We start from the raw sequence: 18,571 nt of genomic DNA on the forward strand, positions 1-18,571 counted from the left end.
AAGACTGTTAATAGGCCCCTGGCTAGTTGATCTCCAAACTGTACTGTCTAGTTCTGTTGGCCAATGAGGTATTTTGCATCAGATGGAGAAGCAAAGGTGAAAATCCCTGTATCTGAAGAGGAGGCTTTTGGTACAATGGGGCCAAGATGGACAATATCTTCCAGGTCCTCAGCAAACTGGGGTCTCTGCAAGGGGACTTTTGGGAAAGCCTCTGGGCACCAAGAGACCCTTATCTTCGGCACCACTGCCTTGTCTGGAGACCTGTGATAATTCTCTAACCAGGTGATTATCTCAGACAAGGCACTGTCACTAAAAGTCAGAGTCTGCATCATCAAGCTCTCTGTCCATGAGGTTGGCTCTGGAGTGGATAGTGGCCATGCCCACTCTTCTAACCTGTGTTCGTCCTCCATGGGGGAGGCGCCCTGTTGGCACAGAGCTCAATGTCATATCCATTTTGGAGCGCCGGTATGAACCATTGTAATGGCTATTTCGGGGGAGCAACTTAATGCTGCTCTGGTGGTCCTCATCCGCTTGAGGCACAACATCTGGGGCAGAGTAGTTTGCAGTCAAAAATAATGGATATCTCTTGTAAGCAGTAAAGCTGTCCATGGTTGCCAGAGAATATGGATCTCCATGCTCAGCATAGGAGCCTGGCAAAACCTCTTCCAGTGCTTGGGCTCCCTGGGCTCCCTGGCCAGCAATCCAAAAATACCTAATCATACCATAGTTTCAATAATTCTACTGGCAGCTTTTTCACTCAGCACGCACTGCTGGTTACTTTTTATGCGAATAAAGTCATCACATCTTTTATAAGAAAACAACCTCTAACTATCAGCAGCAGGCTGATGGGTGCCAGGACAAAGCTTACCCGGTAGCGGTAGTTCTTGTATCCCACAAAGCAACTTGAGGCTCAGTCACACTATTCTTTGTATGGCTTTAGACATCATTTTAACAGTGAGGACTTCAAGTAAGGGTTTCTGGTCAGAATGGATTTTGAAGGGATTACCCCAAATGTAACTCCTAAATTACTCTATGCCCCATGCCCACAATAGTAACTCTCTTAATATGACTGAGTATTGGGAATCAGTCTCAGTTCCCAACCTTGATGGATGGTAAATTATTAATTTTTCTCCATTTATAGCCTCTTTCTGCTCGCATCCATGGTAATTAAGCGGGCTGCGATACCCACAAATGCTAGTAGGCATTGGGATGTCCTTGATGACTGTCATAGTTTCCTCTTTGGGCCTGTACTCTTGCCAATTAATGAGGTGTCTGAGGTACCCCCACCTCCTGTTCCCTAAACATGCTTTTCGTAATAGGGCATTCATTCTGCTTTCATGTTCCCCCAACACTTCCCATATACAAAAGGTTTTCCCTGATATATTAGGTTTCCTGGGATGCCCTTGGGGACATGGCACATTACCTATTGAAAAGCTACTGCCATTGAAGTGAGTCCAAGGGGTATTCTGAGGTAGCCAAATAACCAGAAGGGTGTAGTAAAAAACATTAAGGGCCTCTTTACGAGAATGGAGGTAGCCATGGAGCTATTAGCTATTAGCTCCATGGCTGCCTCCGTTCCGGGCTCCATTACCGGGTTCCTGCGATGGGGAGTTACCGGGTTACACCGACATAGGAGGACCCGGTAATTGCTCCTTGCAGGAATCCTTCCCCATTCCCATTTGTGCCCCCATAGGGTTCAATAGGAATAGGGAGGGAGGTAATAACGGGCAGATTACATCTGGCCCGTTATTGCCTCCCTCTTTCCCTCGCGGGACCCGGATAGCACGCCTGGTTTTACCAGGCATGTGATCCGGGTCCAGCGATGGGAAGCTCGTAATCAGCGCTCCCGGAATGAAGGGGGCTGGTCCCATACCCGCCCCCTTCATTAGGGGAGCGCCAGCCTTATAATGAAGCCCTAAGTGTCTGCAGGCCTGCTTCAGTGGGATCTGGTGGTAGGCAGCTGACAGGTGGTAGGGGATGAGTAGATCCACTCCATGGATGCATTTGAGAATTTAGGCGATGAGAGGACTGGGAAACTTGTACATGAGAATGGCCTTGTGAAGGGCGCTCAGATAAATGCACACTCAGATCTTGCCTTTCTTATTCTGTGCTACTAAAATGGGGCTTAACCCCTCTGCAAATTGTTTTGGTTTAAAAATGTCATCCAGCATCTTTTTCCACAAGTCTCTAAAATTACTTCTTCACCTCTGCTCTCGATACCAGTGGTATATTCCTGCATGTGTGGCAGACCGGGATGGCCACTACCTTTATTATAATAGTGTGCATGTGTCCTTTAAGGCAACCAATCTTATTGTTGAATGAATGATGGAATGAGTCCTTTTTTTACTTTAATCCACTGTCTACATATGAAACAAGTTCTTTCTTACTGGGTTCAGGTGTGATACCAAGGGTCACTTGGTCCCTTCACCCCAGCAATTTGTCCCCATTTTTGGCCACATAGATTTTTACTAAGACCATTGTGCCTTTAAATTCCATAAGGTGTTTGAAGAATCAAAGCATTTTTATTAGTGAACCCTCAAATCCTCTGGTGTCTCTGATATCTGACTTATTCAACTTCTCTTGGTTACCTCTTTTTATGACAGATTTCCTCTTGTTTTCTGAAATTATGGAGTATTTCGAGCAACTGTCATCCATCATGTGCCTCGGGACCTGTTTTAACTGCACCGTTGAGCTTAGATAATTCGTCCCAAGGTAATCCTCTGTGTGGCTCCTGATGATCATTACTCATTGCTCATCAGAGCTGCCACCTTCTTGAATGCAGGGCATCTTTTTCTTGTTGCAAAATATAAACACAAAATGTCCTCTGGTGCCAGAAGTGGAGGACTGTTGGTTTATTGCAGGACAAGCATAGGAATTGACAAAATGACCAAACCCCCCACATCGGAAGCACTTGCATTCCTTAGTAATGCTGGATGGTACTGTCCTCCACTTACCCGATTTTCCTTCCTGGTCCTTGTCTCCCTTCTCTGAGATCTCCAGAATTATTTTAACAAGGTTGACTTGTGTGTTGTGTCTACTGTTTGAGTGAGTGGTGATGTCATTAGCCACTTGCATCTTTTCTTCAATCCCCTTTGAGCAGAGCTCAGTGTGTTAAAACCTTCTTTGGCAATAGCCTGCACAATGTAAGGGATTTCAATCAGGCACACACCCAAGTCCCGCCTAGCATGTAGTACACAAATTAAACCCTTATTTATTTTTGTCTATAAATTCAGTATTCTGAATGATATACCACTCATATCACACCCTTCTCAAAATACCCCCCCCCCCCCCAGTCACACTGAACCAGGAATCAGGCTAGTTTGCAATGGTAAATATTTATTTATTTAGAATTTAAAATCACAATATATTTTTAATAGGTAACAACCATCGCCAAGGGGTGACAAGAGCAATGAATAATATCTTTAATGGTAATGAACACAAAAATAATGCAGCACAGAAAATAATACTTTTGGGTTGGTTTGGAAAAGATAGCACTGTGGTTAGAAGTTCCCCCTGCAACACCCCTCAACCAACCAATAGGCAATTTAAATAGATGTGAGAAGAGAGCAGGTACTCAGGAATAACACAGACCAAACAGAAGATCACTCCCACCTTCCCCCATTAAACAAAAGAGAAAAACGGATTTGACTTTGCAACTGTCAGTATGGGTTTGAAAGTAGCTGAGCAAAAACACTTAAATGTGGTCAAAAATGTTTCAATTATTATAACTTTCTACGGGAGACACTTTGAACAGATGCAAGCAACCACAAGCAATGATTTAATTACAAGAAAACATTTGGAATCTCAAAGGCAAAGTGGAAAATAATTTAAAGACAATTCACACGTGTAAAATCTTTGCAAAATGTTAATTTGTGGCAAACTTTTACTATGCCATTTTTGATAAAACCGGTTCAAATACACTGTTCCAGTTTTTAGTTGTGGAGATAGCTGAGGATGTTAGGTATCAGCGGGAATTGAAATTTCATTTCTATCTTCAAAACTGAGGGTGTTATGGCGGTTTTAGTGAGAGGTGTTTTTTTTTTCGGAAATAAAGACACAAATTTGGACAAGCACTTCAGTTTAAAATCAGAAAGTATGGATTATGCTTTTACTCAAAACTAGAGCATGCAGGCTAGACAACCAGGTTGGGACGAAGTTCTGAGACTGATTCATGACTTCAGTAACAGATCCCCAGCTCCTTGCCCGATGGAAACAGTGCAAACACTCGAAGTGGGATTTTTGGATGAAAGTTACACAAATAAAAATGACTATGAAAATGACGCTTTAGCAAATATACAGAATAAGATAGCACTAAAGATTTTGACACTTTTACTGGTTATGAAAGTAAGGATAGTTCAGAGATTTAGGGTGGGACAAGATAGGGCAAGGTATACAATAGCTCTCTAGCGTCCTGTTAATACTCACAATCCACTGGGATTTAAGACTTTTGGGCCGTCAAGATTCTGGTCAATGGATCAGGTCTATCAGGGAAGAACAGCACATCAGGCGCTGGACAGGATCAACTAGGCCGGTCGCCGGAACTGCACAGGATCTGCCCTTCTTGTTTCTGTATATTTCAGATCAGCAGGATGGCGAGTTCATTAGGCAAGCATTATGGCAGCAAGCCAGATAGTTTCAGGATGCTTCACCACACCACAGCGCCCCACTGGGTTGTAAGGATTAGTTGAGGATTAATTGAGGATTGAGGCATAGCTGAAAATGTTTCAGCTACGGCTTGGCCTTTTGAATGGCATCTGGATCTGGAAGGATGTTAAAGGCTGTATGTTGCATGCTGGATCAGAGTGCTTTGCTGGAATCAGAGGAGAGAGTGTGTGTGTGTTGTCAGATGTCCCTATTTATCATGTCAAAATGACATCACAAAACTTGCCCCTGTGAACTGGGATTGGATCATAGCCTCATCACCGCCTTGCATCCGAGTGATTGGACCAAAGACAGATGATGTCACATTTTTGGTTTGGTTTTTACAATACTTAGAAACCTCCCCTAGCCACCAGTATCAAAATTAAATTTTATCCTAAATACATATTTATACATTTGTAACCTCTACGGAAATCACATACAAGGATTACATATTTTATGGAGTATCTGTTCATCAAAATCCCACAGCTGTGAGACCTTGTTTCACCTTTTTGCAGCATTTTGTACATTTCGCTATGAACACATTTTCCAAACTTTCTCCAAATTTCCACAAATATGCGTGTTCACCATAGTCCAAAGTTTAACAATTTTAGCATAAATACAGTTCCTCTAAATCCACATATATTGCCAAATCCTGTTCAGAGTATGCTACACAGTTCCACCACATTTTGAAATGTAGGGCCAAAAATTAGAGTAACAAATTTGCCCTTTTTATATTTTTCACCACTTCTGATAGCGAGTCATAAGTCTCTAAAAAATGTTCATTACATATTCTTAGCAGCAAATGGTCAGCCTTTTGTCTGTCTCTGGAGTCAAGGAGCAGCCCCCACCTTTGGGATTTCCTTCTGCAAGCCTAGTTTACGACCTTTTCACACGTCCATTTCCTGGCCTGGAGAATCTGCCATTGTTCAGTCCTTGGTAGCAGACACAAGTCTGGCCTACCCCACAATTATCATGTGTCAGTGAGTATCTGCTGAGAGGAAAGCGCTCCCCTTGGGTGGAACCCTGTTTTTCAACCTCTTGCAGGCCCAGCAGGCCTAAGTTAATTCTTAATTTCTTGACTGGAAACCCAGCATAAAACAATCTTGTTGCATCAGATAACATTGATAAATCACATTGTTAGCTGTAAACCTGTGGGATCAAAACAACTGAGATCTGTGTTACTTTCAGCAACAGTCCTTTTATATTTGCTAATCTGGCAGATCTTTAGTTTTAGACAACTTTAAAGTTTAATCAAGAGACCCCATTTGACAGGGGCTGTCACTCACAGGTAGCCAAATGTGGCTGCACACAGGATTTTGACAGTAATTGTCATTCACAGCCAATCCAGTTTTGCTGAGAAAATGTTTTGCTCTTAACATTTCAGGACCTTGTGAATTCACAGTGCTTCATTAGATTAAATGAATTTTAGTGCCAAGCAAGCAGCAAGCAAGATCTTGAGTATTGGAAAGTGTTATGTACAGGCATGTTGAAGTTTCAGCAGCAAAGTAAACCTCATTTACAGGCAATTTTGGAGTTTCACTTGCATGCACCATGGGTAGCAGGTTGTGCAGCCATCTTTTTGTGTGTTGAAAAATGCGGTTTTGGAGGATTTGGCGCGCCCAAGGGTTTTGCTGCCATTTTACTGTTTCTGGCACCAAACATAGCAGGGTGAGGCCGCATAGTATAGCAGAGTGGGTCAATACATCCCACAACAAGGACAGGGTCTCCACACATCCAGAGTCTTTCCTGTTGAGGCGTCAGTGGGTTGAATGAGTATTTGATCTCTTATGAGTTCAAATGTGCCCATTCCATTTCTTAAATTGCAGGAGTTAGAAAAGATGTGCTGCAGAGTATGCTGATTTGGAGAAGGGACCACTCATGGGGCCACAGTGACAGTACCTGTGGGAAAGCCAATGAATGAAACCTACATGTCTCTAGCTATTCAGTTAATGACAGTGGAGGACCTTATAGTTATGCAGCTTTATATGCCTATCGTGATGACCCTTACAGAATCAGCGGTCGTGAGGAGACAATCACAGGGGCAAACTGGAAGACGCACTCACCCTTCAAAGAGCACTGCCAGCGAGACGGCTCAGTGACCCAGACCCCCAAGTGAAGTTTCTAATAAATGCTTTACCTCTGACAATCTCAGAACAGTTGCCCTTTAGTCCGTGCTTAATTTGTCCAAAAGAAAGTAAAGCTAGGCCTCATTTCTTTTAGTGGAAATCTATAACGCATCCCCTGATGTGGCTACCAACGTATGTCCCAAGGTCTTGGGGGAGGAGAGGTAACTGTTCATTTATGTTTTTCTTTAAATCAATTGGCTCCTGTGATAAACTCTGTCCCTAACACCTTTCTCATGATCATGCTTCTTTCTCCCTCAACTGTCACCACTCTACTCATATTTCATGTCAATAATACGTGTTCTGCCCGCAGTTTATGTCTAATCTGGAAATCTTTTGATCGGCTAGCCGCAACTATTTGAAACTCCAAGGAAGCATTTGATTAGTCAGATCTTTTTAAAGAAGCGTGTGCATTTTCCAAAGTCGCAACTTTTGGAGATCCTCCATTTGTATTGAGCAAAAAGAAAATAAATATGACATTTGTGGGGACTCTTTAGTGAAAGTCGAACATTAACTGGGAGAGCAAGTGAGGGTAGAGTGATCTAAAAAGTTGGCTAAGGCTGAAAAGCAAATGAGTGACATCATCATAGCCATAGAAACGAAAAGTGCACTTCATATACTAAGTTCCAATGTGTCCATGAGAGAATGTCCTTGAAGAGTGTAAAATGAACTGGCGCAAATGAAGTCTGTATTTATCACTTTCATTTTCATAAAGGTAACATTTAAGTAGCATTTTTGCTTTATTTAAAACAAGTACATGTTCAAAATGCTTGCTTTCACAAATAAAGACAATGTTATGGTTGTAAACGACACAAATAATTGCTTTACGTTTCAGATAATGAATTAAGCAAAAGTGTTCATTAATTTGCTTGCAAGACAAACGTTCAACCTCCCAGCAGTAAACCCATTGCCAACCAGCTAACTCCACACGTCCTCCGGATCCTCTGCTTTTATAAATCTGTGGCACTTGACCACGAAACCTCAAGATCTACTTTATCAGGCTTTCTTGCACGCTTTTCCTACCTCCCACCTAAAACAATATCCTTCATTGTTAAAAACAAAAGTGGTCCATCATTTCTGTTCATGGCGAGAGATACCTCGTGGTATTACAGTTCTGGGAAAAGGTGGCTGCTCACTCACACTTCCGGTCTCGTCCTCCTCGGGCGAGAGGCGTAGACCCCCGCCCACATGACAGCTTCTGGTGTTAATGAGAGGTCCATTGTCCAATCCATTCTGAACCGACAGGATCCATTGCCTGATGAATCATCACTCCGCTTCTCAAACATATTTAAGGTACTATCTTAAACAATCTGCTTATTTGTTTTCCCATTTTCAGGGAACTATAGATGGGAGAACGAGCTTGTTATGTCGAGGCATGGTACACACTTGTGAAGCGTTTCAGCCTTCATAACTCGGACTCCTGAGAATGGGACGTGTTCTAAGGCCTACTCTGTATTATCCAAGCGTTCTCACTTTCACCAAAAGGAGCAATAGCACTTTTCCAAATGTGATCCACTGCTTTCTCCGTAGAGCTCCTTGGAGCAATGATTTCCATCTGTGGAAAGCCTCTCTGATATCCCAATAATACACAGAGCCCAAGTGTCAGGCCTTCCATCTCTTTGCTCATGCATAATGACTCATCTGAATAACACTATCTTGCGGCAGCATAGCAGCTCTACTACTGTCCCATTCTTCTTCTTATTGACAACACCGTGTAAAAAGAGTATTAGCATTAATGACGCGTGCTGCACGAGTCAAGTCACAAAAATAGCTAGAGTGATAACTGAGGAATTTCTTATCTGCCCCTAAATTGATGGTGACTTAGTTTTATCTCATTTCACTCAGGTGCGCGCCTTACTAGTTCACCTCCACAAGTCCTAGCGGCAGCGCACAGCTGAAGGCAGAGCTGCTGATTCTCTTTCTCTGAGCCATGTTGATTGTCGCTGCTCACGACTCTGTAGGGACTACAGCTTGGAGACAGTCGTGTGCAGGATGTCAGGCGAAAAAGTAGTACTTACTCAATCACATCATTAAAAGTTTATCAGGAAGTACGCCTTCCTTCCCGGGTCACGTCAGGAAGAATAAGGTCACCAAAAACATTGAGTTAAGCGAAGAAAGCAGCACCAAGAGCTACATCACCATCAGGGTGACAAGTGTTGTAATTTTGGACCTTAACGTAACCGACGGAAGGAAGGACATGAGAAGTGTCCTTCTTGCTACATCATCAGGTTAATGATGTGATCATGTGAAGTTGTCGGAGGAACTGTATGCAGCAGCAAACAAAAAGTGTGGGAACGGGTTTGACAAGTACTGTAAATTCAAGCAGCAACATCAATGTATGTTGTCGATTGTCAGAGCCCAAATGCAATCCAATAGTAGGAAGCCAGATCACGTGCATTGCATTAGTTTAGGCAATTTAGCATTGACGTCTTGCAATTTTACATTGGGGATGGACATTGATGTTGGGAAATTCTACACAGAACTATCGGTGAAAATAAGACATTTGCAATGACTAATTGGTGCAAAAGAATCATTTTGCACCAGTCAATCTGTGCAAATGTCATTGCAAAACTGCCCAGCATCAGTGCAATTCATGTGATGCAGTCCCAGAATAGTAGCAAAGATAAAGGCGCCTGCAATTTACATACCTGTATAGAACTTAAATGCGTGGTTCATTTATACTTTCGTGATGAGCAAATGTATCAACTGGCAAAGAAACATGAAAAAAGAAAAAGGATTGGAATGAAAATAAAATAATCCTGTGTGTTGTTGAAAATAAATTGCGTCAAGTTACAATGGATGCAGCTTCAATAGTTTTCACTCAGTACAAGTCTATCACAGTTCATGCACACCTGCCATATATACTGTATCAAGAATGCCTTTCCTTACATAGAAGGCGATTTCCATTTCCCAATCAGTGCCTTTTATGGGCTAATCTTCTCGTCCTGTTTTCAGTGAGCTTAAAGTCGGCCTATGTGATATGATATAATATGAAATGACATTTATAATGCGCCTATACACAAGTGTTTCAAGGCGCGATGAGGCAAGGGAGGGGAAACAGATGGAGGACAAAGACAACGTTCTTACTAGGCCTAGTGACATTGAAATCGCGCAAGTGCAGTGGAAAGGGGAGGGGAAAAATGCCAGGGGCAGGGAAGGATGGGCAAGTGCCGTACAAGGGATCGTAGTGCGGCAAGCATTTGGCAAGTATGAGGGTTAAGTGCTGACTGCAGATGTCCAATAAGTGCAGGTAAGGGGACTGTAAGGTTTCAGATACTGAACAAAAGGAAACAATGTCCACGATCTGTGGAAAACTCGTGCCCTGTGCACACTCTAGGAATTGTCAACAAACAACATTCATAAGAATGTATTGATCATATGGCCAAACAAATTTGAGATACAGTGGGGTGCCCACATAAATATTACATATACAAAATACTCTTTCAATTTTGTCTTTTGTTTTTTCAAATGTTTAAACTTGTGGACCTGTGGTGTTAATACAAGTTGACAATATTATATTCATATTGTACAATGTAGTAGTTCGGATGTGAAAACTCATCAAACACCAACATTGATAGTGTATCAAAAAGAAAAAGGTTCTTTTGAAGAAAAACAATGGTTTGTACAAAAGCCCAACCCGTTTCAGGATGTGATATCCCTTCTTCGGAAACAGGGTTTCATATTAGTCCAATTGACTTTTTCTTAAATCAAACATCTGTTGGATATAACAGAAAAAAAAATGGTTAGCTACACTGTACTGTTCCGATCCCTTCATGAATCATATTCCCTGAACTAGCATATTCATACCTGTCGTGGATGCCGACTACGGATCACTAAGGGTATCACTATCAATGTTGGTGTTTGATGAGTTTTCACATCTGAAATACTATATTGTACAATATGAATGTAATATTGTTAACTTGCATTAACACCACAGGTTCACGAGTTCTTAAGTAAAAATTTGAAAAAACAAAAGACAAAATTGAAAGAGTATTTTGTATATGTAATATTTATGTGGGCACCCCACTGTATCTCAAATTTGTTTTGCCGTATGATCAATATATTCTTGTGAATGTTGTGTGTCTGTTGTGCACGGGCACGAGTGTTCCGCAGATCGTGGACACTGTTTCCTTTTGTCATGTACCACTACGACCTAGTGTCAGGGTCCATATATACTCTCGCGCACCGCACTACTTCCATTAAGCTAAATGTACAATTTTGAAACAGATAGGTGTGCTTCTATATAAACCTTTGTTTGCAGGTTGCAGATACAGACACAAGAGCAGGGGTTGCCAGGAGGCAGTGCTGGTGTGCAACTGGGCGGGCAGGGACCTGGGCCCGAAATCAGAGGGTAGCCAGGTGACCAGTGCAGTATAAGACAGGAGATCAGCAAGGGGAGAGGAAGAGAGAAGGCAGAAGCAAAGAGGAAGTTCTTGCGGTGCTGACGGAGCTGGAGATGGTTTTGCTCAAGTTTCAGAGAGGCAGGGAGGCGGTTCCAGAGGGAGACACAACCAAATAAAGAGATCTACCACCAACTCATTGCTTGGAGAAGCGACTGACCCTGAGGGAGTTGGAGGTGGACGAGTGAAGAGCTCAAGTAGGAAGATATTTCCGAAGAGAGAGTTGGAGTTATTGTGGTCCCAGTTCCCAGGCCCAGAAGGCCTTATGGACAATGCAGAGGGTCTTTTCTTCTGTGTTCTTAGCAAGATCAGTACGTTCAAATTGTGCCATTTCTACAAGCGCTCTTACTTTGCCATCTTTGCCAAGGAGGCTTCTTTGCATGTGATCTATAGGCTTTGCTGCAGCAGTTGGTTCCTGAACTTTTCTCCCAGCTTCCTTTGAGTGCATTACGTTCTGCTCCAGCTGCTGCTTGTCTTCCGTTGTATCAGAGTTACTGTGCATGTTTTGAACTTCACTCTCTTTTGCAGTCAACGTGGGCTGTACATCTTGTCAAGCATAGTCAAATTCAGAAGTTCTTTCCCTGAGATATTCCTCTATTACTTCCCGTCTTGAGCTTTGTATTGTGCTGTTGAACTTTCCTTTGTACCCTGTTCTGATCTGTGTTCTTCTTTTGTAGATCCTCCTGAGCCACCTCATTTGTAGCTGAACTGTCAGGCTCTCAGTACACTGTTCTCTTGCTTGAGGTGGGCAACATGGTCCTCCCGTTGCTCACGCACTTGTTGGAGCTTACATTTTGACTGCTGGTCTTCTTGGATGCTGACGTGCATCAACTTCTGCAAAGGTCCATCCTCTGTTCTTCGTGTACCACTGTGTTCTCTTATTTTGTGTTTGACCCTCCAACTCCTCTGTTTTTCCTCCATTAGTTCCTGTGTTATTTGTCTCATCTCCTCTTTTGTAACAACAGCTGCTTCCTTGGTGATCCCAATTCCTTTCTGTTCTGTCTTTGGCTCAAGAAGGGAAAGTGGCTTGTCATGTTTCTCTGTGACAGGCGACAAGGGTTCCACCTTTGATCCCTGGGTATGTGTAGCTCCATCTCTCCATTTTTTTACTTCTTTTGCCTCGGGTCCTTCTTGGTTCCCGTATCTTCCAATGGGGTTCTTGACCCAGTAGCCAGTAGCTCATTGTGCACATATTTTGCCTGTTTATTTTCCTTGGTCTTTTGTACTGTGATGTTGCTGGGCTACTCAACTGCCTTCAACACCACAGGAGTGGGGAGCTCTTAACTGGCCCAAAATATCATCAACGTTAGCCAGCATTTCTTCCTTCTTCCTTCTGGCGAACGTCTTTTTATTCTACTTGTTTGTGATATTTCAGTACATTTTCTTGATGCATTTCAGTATCATCTTCAGTGCACCCATCCCCACATAAGAGCACTGGTGATTTTGGTTTTACCAGCAAAAATGCTGTGCCACAATTAGAAAACATGCCCAGAGTGACTGCACCAATCCTGGACAGTCTAGCATGTAATACCACTCATGAGTGATGTCTGAGCACTGAGCCCAGCTTTTACCACACTAAAACATATTTTCATTTTACAACATACAGTAACAAAAATCTATTTCTACATCAACTTTTCGGTAATGAGCAGCAGTTTAATTAACAGCTGCAACACACACCAGCTGTAGGGGTCTCTTCCCTCACAAAGGTTTCCACCGGAATTACGTGATAATGAGGATTGTTTGTTGTGCAAATGCTAAATAGAAATGCATGCTTTAGAAAATCACGACTTATAAGCACATGGATTTATCAGACAGGCTCTTCTTGGGTATGTCTACATCTTTAACAGTTTCCAACATGATCCATTCAAATCTGTAGGTGCGTATTCAGTTCTAATTGTTTCCTTTGCATTCTGAGACTTGTAGTTCTGCTTTTCCCATTATAAAACACAGATTAGAAATCCCAGAATGCAAAGAAAAACCAGGACTGGATAAGCAACTACAGACTGGAATCTATCATGTTTGCAACTATGCTTGAAAATAGTGCAACCTTTAAGCGCTCTTTAGTTGTCAAAGGGCAGGTGTAAAATGATGATGAATACCTAACTTTTAAGACTCCTATTATGTTGCATTCTGGTACATATAATCCAGCATTCATAATCTGAACATGAAAGCAAAATCAGCTGCCAGGGTTTACATAAAGTGATTTCAAAGCTGTTCCTGTATGCTTCTAATATCCATAAGTGTGAATGAGGTATTGATCCAAGATGTAATAAGTGTTGCAGTGGTTACGCTTATCAGTAGTTCTGTATTTCTAGCTTTGGTGGGCTTGAGAATTCATATTATGCCAACTACTTTGCATGTCAAATAGGAAATGTATTCTTAATGCGATTGCCTAACTTGGCACCACAATCAGAAGCATTATATCCCACAGAGGAAACTGTCAGGGAAGGGTCAGTTGTTTGCCACACTGAATCTCTGAAAATCAGGAACTTTTACTGCCATTAGCATTGCTTATAATTTCCCCAGACTATCCTGAAAATAAATGCGAACAGGGAAGTGCTATCCCTCTGTGGAAGCATCAGAAATAAGTTACTATGAGTTTTACGACACAATTACCTGGCGTACTGTGCAAAAGAATCACCGAGACCTAGCAGACAACGAGGACATGACACCGCAGACGGGAAGCACATTTCTGCAGTGCACTCATAGTAGTAAACACACAGAGAGCAGAGTTCGGGCAGGTAGATGAGGCATGGGCTTTGTGGCATCATGAACTTGCATGTCAAGTCATGTGCCCATCAATAAAATTAATTAATTCAACCTTTCACCCCCTGTAAAAACAGAATGAATTTCTGCTGCAGCCAGCAGCCAGGCCTGGTGAGAGCCCCATAAAGCTGGCACGCATCCAGGCAGATGCTATAAATAGCAGTAGGATCTGTACATAAAATCTGTAGGCGGTAGAACTGCATAAAAAGCAGCAAGCTACCTCCTAAATTGGCAGGGTTGGCAAGTATACTGCGGGCGTGGCCGTGCACTCTGTCAGGGCCGCGGCAGCATGAGTGTCCACGCAAGGGGGGCGTTAATGGTTGTGAAGAGCCATGGAACTGGATGCTGGGATCGGCAGAGATCAGAGCGTGGCAGAGCCGTCAACTCATATAGCCAGGAGCAGCAAAAGTATCAAAGACAATCCTCCCTCCACCAATCCCAGCAAAAGTGTCAAAGACAGCAGCAAAGGCTTATCATGCAATGGGAGTCGTTAAATCTTTGTTCTTGGATTGGCGGAGGGCAGAATGAGTGCTACACAAGTTCACAAGAAGAAATACAGTTTCAAAATTGAAAATATACAAAGATAGCAAAAACAAGTGCCGTAGAGCCTCTGGTTCAGACCACTCAAATCCAGAGGATCAGGAATCAAGCAATTGTTTTCCTAAAAGGGAATATTTTCAGTTTTTTGAATAACTGCAAATTGTTCTCAATTTCTCTTTTGGTGACTGGGATCTCCCACCAAAAATAGGCCCCAGCTTTCTCAAGAGGTCTACAACCTAGTTTAATTTTCCTTTAAAGCACAGTGACAATTGACTTGGCACTGGCCATTCTCAGGAACCTAGATGGAAGGTAGTTCTTTACTCTCCAACTTATGTAAACTGGGACCTTACTCCAGTAAGCCCCATGCATGTGCCATAGGGCTTCGAAATTAATATGCATTTTGGTGGGGTGCCTATGCAGGAAAAAGGGGATCAAGAGATATGTGGTTCCAGTGTTCAATTTGCAGAAAAAGCCTAGCTGCTTTAGTCTGTATTGTTTGCAACTGTTGAGTGAATTTATTAGAGAGACCCATCAGGAGATTGTTACATAATCAATGCAAGTGATAACATCACAGGAAGTCTGAGACTAGGCTCGTGGAACACGCAAGGTTTTACCCACCTGTTTCAATGCTTGGATCCAAAATTGACATGCCTGGACGTACTATGCCTACAGGAATCTTGGCTTGGAGAAACGCCAATCCTGGACGGATTCACTGGATACTTGAATAAGGCAGTGAAAGGGATAAGAGGAAGACCCTAGTCAGGAATACCTTTTGTTTACAAACAATAGCACAGCAGGGAAAGTGCTAAAAGTAATCAATCCATCTGCCCTGATGCAGATTGCTTTAATAAAATCAAAAGAATCCCTGAACCCCAAATAGGGAGTCCAAGTCATCATTAACCTTTACTGGAATGTCAAGACCAGAGAAGGAAACTGTTTCATACAACTATCAATGAAATGGATAGACGACACAAGAGCAGAATTCGAAGATCCACAGATTGTCATCTGTGGGGACCAGAATGCTGATTGCCTGGGGACCATGACAGCGCCAAAAGGAATTGGCCTAAAACCGAGAAGCTGATACGTACTAAGAAGGAGTTAGAAGAAACAAAGAATAGAGATCTACACATGGTTAATGGCCACATGAAGGGAAACTTGTCAGGAGCTAAAACCTGGTTCTCTAGCCGACAAGTGCCACACTCGATTATTTCTTTGTCGACTGACCAACCTTCTGCAGGGTGACCTCATTAAAGATCTTGTCATCCCTGAAGAGTGACCACAGACCATTAATCCTAACTTGCTCTAGGCAAAATGAGAAAGTTCACACAAACAACGGTGGGAAGCATTGGCCCTGTAAGGTTGACCTTAATAATGGCCTGAATAGATTGTGGATCGATTCAACATCGCTTCCCGCATTAACAACAGCTTTGAATAAATGGCACCTATCCCTGGAACTGGGAGTTGATTATGAGTCGTGCCTATTCGCTTTTAGAGAAATACAACCTGGAAAAGGTAAGGTGATGTTTAAGCGAAGCATATCTTCCATTTATTGCGGAAAAGAAGAAACACCTGACGAAAGATCTTAGGACTCTAAACCACAAGCTGCTCCTAACTAGAATTAAGAAAAAGAGGGCGCGTAAGCAACAACATCGCAATTGGGTAAAGTCTAATGGAGCAAAAACAAAGAGGTGATGGATGGAAGGTTAAGAATGAATCTTAACCTCTGGCATTGCTCTGGTCCACCATCCAGACCATCGTTCTTCAATCTGCCAAGCCATTACAGAAGGGGAAAGACCATATGCAAATCAGACTTGGTCCCACCCCAAAAGGGGTAGTCCAGCCCAAACTGCTAGGTCGCATCCCTTCTGCACGAGACCACAAGCATCCCCAAACATGTTTCAGACTTGTTCTGCCTCATCAGTGAGGAGAAGGTTCTACAGAGCCTGCTTATATCAAAAAGACTCTGAACAAATGTTGATGGCTCTAAATACTAAAAACACTAAATTCTTCTGGTCCCACCTGAATGATAAAGGAAATAATAATGGTGCCCTGCAGTTAAACCCAATCCAAGAATCCCGATGGGTAGAGCACTTTGAGCTAATCTATGGGCAAAAAAATCCAGCAAACATCGAAATTGGGGAGAAACAAGACTCCAAACCTTGGTCCATAGATTTTGACAGAAATTAAATAAAGCTCATAATAGTGAAAGCAAGTGCTTCAAGGGCCCCAGGTCCAGATGGCATGTCCAACGTTATTTTGAAGGGTGGATTTTTGCTTCGACCTCTTGACTAGAATTAACTACTCAAGATCAATCCCTGGCTCATGTAAACACAGGGTAGTGGTACCCATTTTTAAGAAGGGGTCAGAGTGAAACCAGGGAATTATCGACCAATCTCACTTCTAAACGTACTGGGAAAAATGTATGCAGGTATTCTACTTAAATGTCTAAAAGAATGGATCTCAATTACTGGCAATTTTGACCCAAGACAATCCAGCTTTGTAGAGCAAGTAGACTGTGGGCTAAATCTCTTCTTAATTAGCCTTCTAAAAACAAAGATTCTAAAAGAAAACAAAAATCTCTTTTTAGCCTGTATTGACATGGAGGCAGCATTTGACAGAGTGGACCGAGACATACTGTGGTTGAAATTGCATATTGCATCAGAAAGGTCGTCCCGAAGATCTAATAGCAGCAATTTCAGCCCTCCATACCTAAACATCGCTCCCGGTCAGGCTAGACCAAACAGGCAATCTTACCAGAGAAATACCCACCAGAAGGGGGCTCAAACAGGGGTGACCCCTAGCATCCATACTATACAATTTTTACATCATGGACATGAAGGATGTACTGGAGCCTAGTAGATCTTGCTCTCTAAGAATTAATGGTTGTTCGTTGGGTCCCCTGCTATATGCAGATGACCTTGTACTACTGGATAGGATGCACTTAGGTCTGCAGCGAAAACTGGAGGCACTCTAGATCTCTGTAGAATGAAACGGACAAAAAAAAAATTGGAAATCTTGCTAATTAAAAAAACCACACGCAAAAGTAAGAAAATCTTTCAGATGGTGCCTGGCCAACAAAAAAATTCCTCTAACAAAAACAACAAAGTATTTGGGTATAATAATCAGTGCTAATCAAGGGGAAAAGCCTTGGATTGACAATTTAAAGACGAAAAAAACCAACTCACCGCACAAGCCCACATCATAGGGAAAACGTTTGGAAAATGTTCACTAGAACCAATCATAAAATTTTAGAACCAGAAATTGGTTCCCTCAATGACATACGCAGGTGAAGCGGGGCTGAGACTGCATTGGAAAACATGGGAAAAACTTGAGGGAGCATATTGGAAAAGAGTCCTGAGACTGATGAAATCCTCACCAATGGTTTTCATCAGGCATGAATTAGGTGTTTGTTCCTTGTACTCCCGAATCATCTGGAAAGCACAGACAACTTTCCGCAAACTGGAGCTTCCAACTTGCCCGATGAGTACAGAATCATTAAAGCCGAAAGTAAAGGATCTAGCTTTTGGCCCCTGCTACTTTGGAGTGACAAATGCATAGACATCTTGAGGACCCTCAATACAAAGGTCCAAACTGTGTGTGACAATCCAATGAGAATAAAGATCCTACTCACCTCTGCTGATTGAACAGAAACAGAAACAAGACGTTCCATGCTAAAGACATATACTCTCTCAAAAACATTAACAGGACTCCCTAACATCATCCCGGAATACCTGAGAAAATCATCTAATCAGAAACATAGGGACCTAATCCTGAGATTTAGGTTGAACATCCTGAGAACGAAAAAAAATGTATTCAAATATGGCGTGACAAGAGATACCAAGTGTAGACTGTGTGGGACTTCAAGAGGAATCTCTACAACAATTGACACTCTTCTGTAAAGAGTCATGACTGGAAAGAACCAGACTCCTCTATGACAAACTAGAAGGTGGATGTCACTTAAATGGCAAACTCTGGTGGGAGTCCGTATACGGGGTGTCTAAACCAAACGTTACAAGGGCTCTGGAGTCTTTCTAGAAGCAATATTTGGTAACAAATTTGAGACTGCACCATTGGACCATCTGTAGGGTAACAGGGTGGATG

General features: G+C 42.5%; 1 pseudogene; it reads right to left on the minus strand.

The window, feature by feature from the left end:
• Window positions 1–11,666, minus strand: part of LOC138480556 (protein smoothened pseudogene) — a 28,594-nt pseudogene extending 16,928 nt beyond the window's left edge.
• Between the last annotated feature and the right edge of the window lie 6,905 nt (window positions 11,667–18,571).

Source organism: Ambystoma mexicanum, chromosome 5p, assembly GCF_040938575.1.
Source record: "Ambystoma mexicanum isolate Mex_15411 chromosome 5p, UKY_AmexF1_1, whole genome shotgun sequence".
In the NCBI taxonomy this organism is placed as follows: Eukaryota; Metazoa; Chordata; class Amphibia; order Caudata; family Ambystomatidae; genus Ambystoma; species Ambystoma mexicanum.